Source organism: Colobus angolensis, unplaced genomic scaffold (assembly GCF_000951035.1).
Source record: "Colobus angolensis palliatus isolate OR3802 unplaced genomic scaffold, Cang.pa_1.0 Scaffold11, whole genome shotgun sequence".
In the NCBI taxonomy this organism is placed as follows: domain Eukaryota; kingdom Metazoa; phylum Chordata; class Mammalia; order Primates; family Cercopithecidae; genus Colobus; species Colobus angolensis.
The window spans coordinates 5,214,000-5,221,916 of NW_012112030.1; the positions used below are offsets into that span (position 1 = coordinate 5,214,000).

General features: G+C 39.1%; 2 long non-coding RNA genes across 2 annotated transcripts in view; one reads left to right on the forward strand and one right to left on the reverse strand.

The window, feature by feature from the left end:
* LOC105519754 overlaps positions 1-1,198 on the forward strand; it is a 9,412-nt gene extending 8,214 nt beyond the window's left edge. Inside the window, exon 2 of the long non-coding RNA XR_001003022.1 lies at positions 949-1,198. This is a non-coding gene — a long non-coding RNA (uncharacterized LOC105519754). The remainder of the gene's footprint in view (positions 1-948) is intronic.
* Positions 1-5,600, reverse strand: part of LOC105519760 — a 23,289-nt gene extending 17,689 nt beyond the window's left edge. The window contains exon 1 of the long non-coding RNA XR_001003023.1: positions 3,428-5,600. This is a non-coding gene — a long non-coding RNA (uncharacterized LOC105519760). The remainder of the gene's footprint in view (positions 1-3,427) is intronic.
* Between the last annotated feature and the right edge of the window lie 2,317 nt (positions 5,601-7,917).

Consider the following 7,917-nt stretch of genomic DNA (forward strand, 5'->3'; position numbering starts at 1 on the left):
GCTACTCCAGAGGCTAAGGAGGGACAATTCCTTGAGCCCAAGAGGTGGAGGCTACAGTGAGCTATGATCACATCATTGTTCTCCAGCCTTAGCAACAGAGTAAGACCATGTCTCACCAACAACAAAAAAAAAGAAAAGAAAAAGAAGAAGAAGAAAGAAAAGAAAATGCAGGTTATATAGCACTGCATTCCCCAGATGCACTAGAATGAAAAGGACTGACAATACCACGTGTTGGCAAGAGTGTGGAGCTGCTAGTGCTTTTGTCTGCATTTGGTGGGCGTGTAACTTGAACCACAACTACAAGTAATTTTCAGTATCTACTAAAGCTACATGTAAGAAAAAACTATGACCTAGCAATTCAATTTCTTAGGTATCTACCAAACTGAAATGAGCATTTATGTTCACCAAAAGTCATATACAAAAATATTCAGAGAAGCTTCATTCATCGTCACCAAAAAGTGGAAGGAATAGAATGGATACAGTGTGGGGTGCTCAGACCGTGGAAGATTACAAGACAGTGAAAGGCAGCGAGCTCCTCCTGTCTGCCACAAGATGAATGAATTTCACAGACATAATGTGGAAAGAAGGAGGCCAGTCACAAAACAGTCCATACTGTACGATTCCTCTCATTCCCGTTGATTTCAGAAACGGTGCAGGAGGTTACTCAATTGTTGTGAAAAGAAAATCAGGAAAGACACTGACACACCAATTTACTGTCAAGGGGTAGGGTAACCAATTGCTATTTGTAGTTTTCCTATGTAGATAAAGGATTCAAAGGATGGAACAAAACACCTTGGATGTTAGACGTAGGCAGAAGTACGTGAAGCTTGATCTGGTTTTTCTCATCTCCCTTCCTTGGCCTGGTTGGCTTCATCGTCAGCATTTTCCTGCTCCTCACTCCTCCCCCAGTATCCTTATTCTAATTTCTGCCTTTTTTTTTTCCCCTAGAAAATATACATTTTCTAGAGCCCAATCTACCGGGAGAGATCTAAGAGATTACAATGGAAAAACTTGAAATTCTGAGGACAGAGAAAAGAAAGAGGAAGAGTTAATGACTAGTGAGACACCATCATGTAGACTGGTGCCACACAGAATCTGGGGCAACAGAACATGATCTGTCCAGATGGACATACAGTGAAAGCTGGTGCCAGGAAGCACCTTAGGCTGTATAATTGCAATAAGTTTTGCTCACCAGTGATTATGGGGACTGAAGTATATTTCTCTTTGTTTCCAGTGCTGCCCAAGTTTGGAGTTACGGTCAGTGCACCACAAACAGTAACTATTTCAGATGTTCGATTCCAAGTGGATGCACGTGCTAAGTAAGCATTTATTCGGGAGATTTGCCTTTGCAGGGAGACACAAAGTTCAGAGACAACAAGTGAGATTAACCAGGTAACTTTAATTGTGTATATGCTTACATTCATATTACTGGAGAAGCAATGTATTGTCATTGTAGAATATTTGAAAAATATAAAGAAAAGCCTAAGAAATTACCTAAAATTAATTCTACCAACTGCCATTAACATTGTGATTTATTGTTCTACCATAAAGACATACATACACACATGTTCATTGCAGCACCATTCACAACAGCAAAGACAGGGAATCAACCTAAATGTTTATCCATGGCACACCAGATTTTTAAAAAAATGTGGTACCTATGCACCATGGACTACTCTGCAGTCACAAAAAAGAACTAGATCATGTCTTTTGCAGGGACATGGATGGAGCTGGAAGCCATTATTCTTAGCAAACTTACAAAGGAACAGAAAACCAAATACCAAATGTTCTAATTTATAAGTGGGAGCTAAATAATGAGAACACACGGAGACAATAAAGGGAACAACAGACACTGGGGCCCACTTGAGAGTAGAAGGTCAAAGGAGCGAGGAGACCAGAAAAAATAACTATTGGGTAGTAGGTTTAGAGCCTGGAAGACAAAATGATATGTACAAGAAACCCCTGTGACATGAGTTTACCTGTCTAACAAACATACACTTGTGCCCCTGAACCTAAAATAAAAACAGAAGAGAGAGACAGATACACAGGCCCAAAACCAGGGATTGAGAGCAAGCTTCTGCAAGGAGCAGGAAATGATGACATGGTTCACCAATACTGAAAAGGACGTGGAGTCATAGATATACCAGTAAATCCAGATATGCGCAGAGGGAGAAGTTGTATTCAGCTTAAGGGAAAGTATTTTGGAAATACGGAAAATAGAATGTATGAGAAAAGTGGTTAATGGTCACTGATGTCTACTGGCTGTTGTGAAAAAGTGGTCAACAGTCTTGACTAAAAAAGAAATGAACAGAGTTTTAGGGGAGGGTCACAGAGTCCAAACTTCAGTTATAAAACAGAATCTCAAAATATAGATAGAAAGATAGATGGACACACAGAGAGATAATTTATTTTCCTCTAATTTTTAATGAGTATTTTTCATGATGGCCATCATGCTTTTCTGTTCATGATAACTAAGAAAACTTGTCTCTATATTATGCCAATCTTTTCATAAATACCAATTTTCTGCTGCATAAACATATTTTTATGTGACTACATGAAATTTAGTTATTCTTTTATTATATAATATATAGATGATTTCATTTTGTTTTCCTAGTAATTAATAATTTTGTAGCATATGTCTTTGTGTATAACTACATAGTAAGCAGGTTTTGAATTAGGAATTGTTCAGTTAAGAAAAATTCCCAGAAGAGGAATTGCCAAGACAAAATATGCAACATTCTTTTAGTCTTCTGATTGTCATATTGCTCACCAAATACATTGTGTCAATGTAGAATTCCAGCAGCTAGTATGAAAGCGCCTTTCTCACTGAATCTTCACCATCGTTACGTATTTTCATTGAAATAAGAAAAAGAGCTATTGAACTCTCATAGTGAAGATAAGGCATCTTATCCATTTAATTTGAATTAGTTGGAATCCTCTTAATGTTAAAAAATAAGTCCTATATGATTTGAGAAATTTTCATTTTCTTTTTGGGGAATTATATTCAATGTCTTTTATCCTTTTTTAGTGTGATTCTTTTTCTCAAATTTCTAATAATATTTTTTTAAAAGTTAACATTTTTGAACATCAATTAGTGTGGTAAGCTCTGCGTATATGATCGCTACAGTGCTATTAGATGGCAGCGATCATCACCTCTATTTTATAAGGAAAGATACTAAGACACCGATAATCGAAATAACTTATCAACAGTAATGGAGCTTGTTGATGACAGAACTGGGATTTAGACCGAGGCTGTTCAGCTTCAGAGTTACTCTCCTAATCAGTAACTCTTTTGCACTTTACATAAACAGTTAAAAATATTGATATTTACACTTTACATAAACAGTTTATGTAAACAGTTAAAAATATTAATACTTGCCATATTTGTTAAACACTTTATTTAGTTGATTACATGAAAATTACTTGCCTTTGAGTATTTTCAGCAGACTATTAGAGATGCATTGGGTAAAGGGTTGTCTAATGAACATGCAAGGGGAGTTCTTAAGGATGCCTCAGAGATTCTTGGAAACCAGGTTTTAGGCTTTTTTTTTTTTTCATAGTATTTAACGTCTTCTTTGGATTCTAGCAAAGTGATCCTAAAATTTTTCTCAGTTTCAATGAAGAGAGGTTGACCTTGTGCCAGAATTTAACATATGTAATAGATGAGAGATTGTAGATTATCCATGTTAAAAATGATGGGATAATCAGAACAGCTTGGACAAATCCAGGATCCTAAATAGGCTTCATTAGAAAACCCTACACAAAGCCAGAACATGCAATGGCATTAATATCTGATTTATTTATCTGCACAATAGTATACTAAAAAAAAAAAAAAAAAAAAAACAAAAAACTACAACGCTCTGATTGGGAGAGCGAAAATGTTTCTCAAGCATGGACTTTGAAAAAGCTAACCAAAAGCTAAAATAACATGGAACTGGTGGTTCCTTAGAACTATGTCAGGTTATAATCCATGATTCTGATTTCTTGAAACTTCTTTAATATATTCTGGGTAAATTTACATTAAAAAGTAAATTAGTATCAGTAATAATAACATCCTGCCAGGCTGCCAGGCAGCTAGACTGGAGCTATGCTTGCTACAAAGTTATTTCTGGACAGAGTGAGCACACTGTGCCTAGAAGCTCACATCAATTGTGTAATACTGTGTCTCAGATTGTATGATACTGTGTCTGTGCATTGCTTCTTTAGTATTTCCTGGGATTTAGCTTGGAATGGTTAGAGAAAATGAGCAAATAAGATTATTTTAGTAAAACTCAGAGATGAATTTGGCTTTTAAGAGGGAAAAAATACCTACAGGCGAAGATATCTTAACAAATCACTTTAGCATTCATGGAAAGCTTTCAAATCACAAACAAAGGGAGAATATTTATCCTATCCCATATAGAGATTTAAGTTACATGTCTCATGGGCATAAGTTAGCCTGCCAATGATACTAGGATGCAAGTTTTATTGTATAAATGAAAAACATTCAGAAGAAATAATAAGAAAGGTTTAGGCATAACATTTGTGACTGAATCTTAGTCTGGCTTCTATTTGATCATCAGACGTGACAGATGATCTTAGTGATATGAGTTGAGACAGAATCTCAAACGTGTTACGAAATTTTTAATAGAAAGAGAAAAAGACGAGTGGGAAGGAAAAAGCATATACTGTGGAGTGAAGCAGATCTGAGTCTGAATTTTAGTTTCATCAATTATAATGTGGAAAAGCGAGTTGCTTGACCTCGAACATTTTACAGATTGAGAAATTGAGGTTGAGAGAGATTAATTTGCCCAGAGTCTCATAGCTAGTGAGTAAGAAGCTAGAGGTTTCAAACTGGGGACTTTCTGATGTCAGAGCTTAAGCTTGTCAGCACCACGCTCATGGGGCAATGGTCATGAGAAAGCCAAGTTTCCAGGAAACTGGAATGGCCACAGAGAATGACCCTCTTACATCCTGGTTAGATGACCAGCCTTAATGAGATTTTTAGCATCACAGTGGAAGAGAGGACAGAAGAGGAGGGCAGTTTCCTGTGTTGCTCCGGACTTGCCTCATGTCGCCCACATTTTTCTGAGGTTGATATATATTATTCTAGTAGGTGTGACCTGAGGATGTCAAGGCTTTACTTTTGTGCTGGTGCAGGCAGTTTTCAGGCTCATATAAACACTCAACTCAGCTGTTTATTTATTCATCCAACAAGCATTTCTTAGATACCTCCTCTTTTAATTCTTGGGTCAGTAATAAGTATGGTCCCTGAGCCAACAGATTTAGCTCAGGTTCAAAGATGCACAACCCGATTCCAGCAAAGCTTTCTGTAGATTATCTGGGGCAGCTCTTACTACCCTTGATCTTCCCCACTTTGCAGCTATTCCTGTACCAACAGAAAGCTCTCCCATTGAGGAATGGAGAAGAGATGGAAAAATGAGGCTGTGAATCCAGCTGAAGTTTTGGGGAAGGATGTGGAAGCCAGAGACTAACAAGAAGTTTTGGTGGTGGGTGTGATGTCCCCCTCCCTGCTGTTCCATTTCCTTGGACACTTAGGCTGGTCTCATGATCTAAGGGCCAACCGCTCATGTAAAAATCCATCCCAGCATCCTCAGCTCAAATAACTGCCACTTGCCACGCCTGCCCCAACAGAATTAACAGAAGCTGCCAACAGCCCTGCTGACCTCATTGAATGGAACCATGTCCTCGGAGGCAGGAGCTCCTTCTTCTCCTGAGACTCTCTCCTATCTTGGAATAGGAAGTCCTCTCAGGACAAGTCCAAGCTTCAGACAGAGAAGGAGCAGGGGTCTTCATTTACTCCCCTCAGTGTTGACCCAAAAGGAAGAGGCTGAGACACAAATTAGAATCTAAAGAGTTTACTTGAGCCAAAGTGAGGACAGCTGACTTGGAAGACTCAGACCTAAGTACCCTTGGCTGTGAGCTTTCTAGAGCCTTTGTTAACAGCAGGTTTTTAAAGACAAAAGACTGGGACCGAGAGAGTGGGCTGTTACAAAACTGTTGATCAGAAACTCTCTTTGGATTACAGAAATAAAATTGACGAGCAATGGGTTATTGTTAAGTTATAGGATGTGGCTTATACTTCTGGTGAGACACTATAATAATTATCCTAAATTAAAAGTAATTGATAGCTACTTGTGGCAATAGCAAGCAGTTTTAAGAGATGCATAGAGAACTCAAAGCGGGCAGTAAAGGTGTGATCTCATTTTAACGTCTCTTTAGGCCTCATAGTTTAAAAGGACTCACCTTCCTCAGATGAAAGCTCTTTACTTTTTGCATCAGGAACCCCCTTTTCTGCTTTCTTTGAGGGTCAGGATGGGTCCCATGAAGAGCTGCTGGCAGGGACAGACAGAAGCCAAGGAGAGGCCAGGCAAGGAAGCTGAAGAGCTTGGGAGGGGGCAACAGCCCCCTGCCTGCAACCAACATTAAAAAGCACTGTCACTTCAGGCCGAAAGTGGTAGAAACCAGTTTGTCAAATCACACAAATGTGTATATTAGGCATACCTGGCTAGTCCTTTGCCAAGAGATCCTGTAGCATAACTGCAGGCATATGAAAAAGACATGAAAATCATTAATCACTGCACAAGCTTAGGGATCAGCTCCTTTTGGAGGGTGATGAGTGGTGGAAGTGCCTGGAAAATGTGTACAGAAAGAGCAAAATAAGCAGAAGAAATGCCCTAGGATTCAGGGTTTGGTTACAGTGGGATCAGAGACATCTGGCAAGATGAAGACAAAAAATCCAGATTATAATTGGTCCTGGAAGTGAGACTTCATGACAATTGTGTTAACTTGAGAATTTCTTTTTAGTTCCTGGCTTCAGATTTAAGGTTATGGTTGATGGATGAAAATACTTTTGGAATCTACTTTTGGAAGATTTTCTCTGGGCCGAAGTTGATAGCTAGGTGAAAATATCAAGGACTTTGGTAAATCTCTAGTGGAGCTTCACTACAGCATAGAGGGAAAAACACCAGATTTAACATTTCATTCTTGGTGCTGCTGAGCTGTGTGCTCTAGGAGGAGACATTTAACTTTTTCAGCTGTGCCCTAGAAAGATTCACACCTATCTCCTAAGACTTTTCAAGTGATTAAGAGGGAGAATAACCAGGAAAAAGGTATGTGAACTGTAAAGAGCTGTGACCTTACAATGGTGATCAGGATGGTCTCGATCTCCTGACCTCGTGATCCACCCGTCTCGGCCTCCCAAAGTGCTGGGATTATAGGCTTGAGCCACCGCGCCCAGCCGATCTCTATACTCTTGAGAGTGTTGGTGCACATTCTTGTCTACAGCAATCATAAGCAGAGGATAATGCTTCTGTCTTTAAGATTCTCATAGTAAGGTTAAAAGATACCGATATTACCTACTGTTTAACATAACTGGACCCACTACCTACTGCTTTATGCACAGAAGTTGCGGGGCTGAGGGGCCCCCCATTAGCCGCAGTGAGGATCTGGGTTACAAATGAGTGGAATGTGTAAGGGGAGAGGAGATCTTTAGCAATCTCTGAGAGCAATATCTGAACAACATTAGCAGTGAAATGAATGCAAACCACATCTTGCCTATTGGAAGTAATAAAGGAAGGGAACAAAGTTATACAGGCAAAGAAATGCTCTTGTTTCCCCAGCCACGAATTCTGGTTAAAAATTGCACACAAACCACAAGGACAGTCAATACCATCATCTCAACTCCTAATGTGCTGTGTTCCTTTCAGGAAAAAAAAAAAAAAAACTAAAAACAGAGGAGTATCACACTGTCTTCGACTTGCTAGCTTTATATTCTTTTGTGAAAATCTCAAGACGTTACCCATCTTCAGAGGTAGTAGCTCATTCTTCCCAGGCATGGAGCCGGGAAGGGTAAATGAAATGTCTCATAGAACGCAGTCATTCATTTGCTCAGTGCTGATTAAGACCTAACATGTG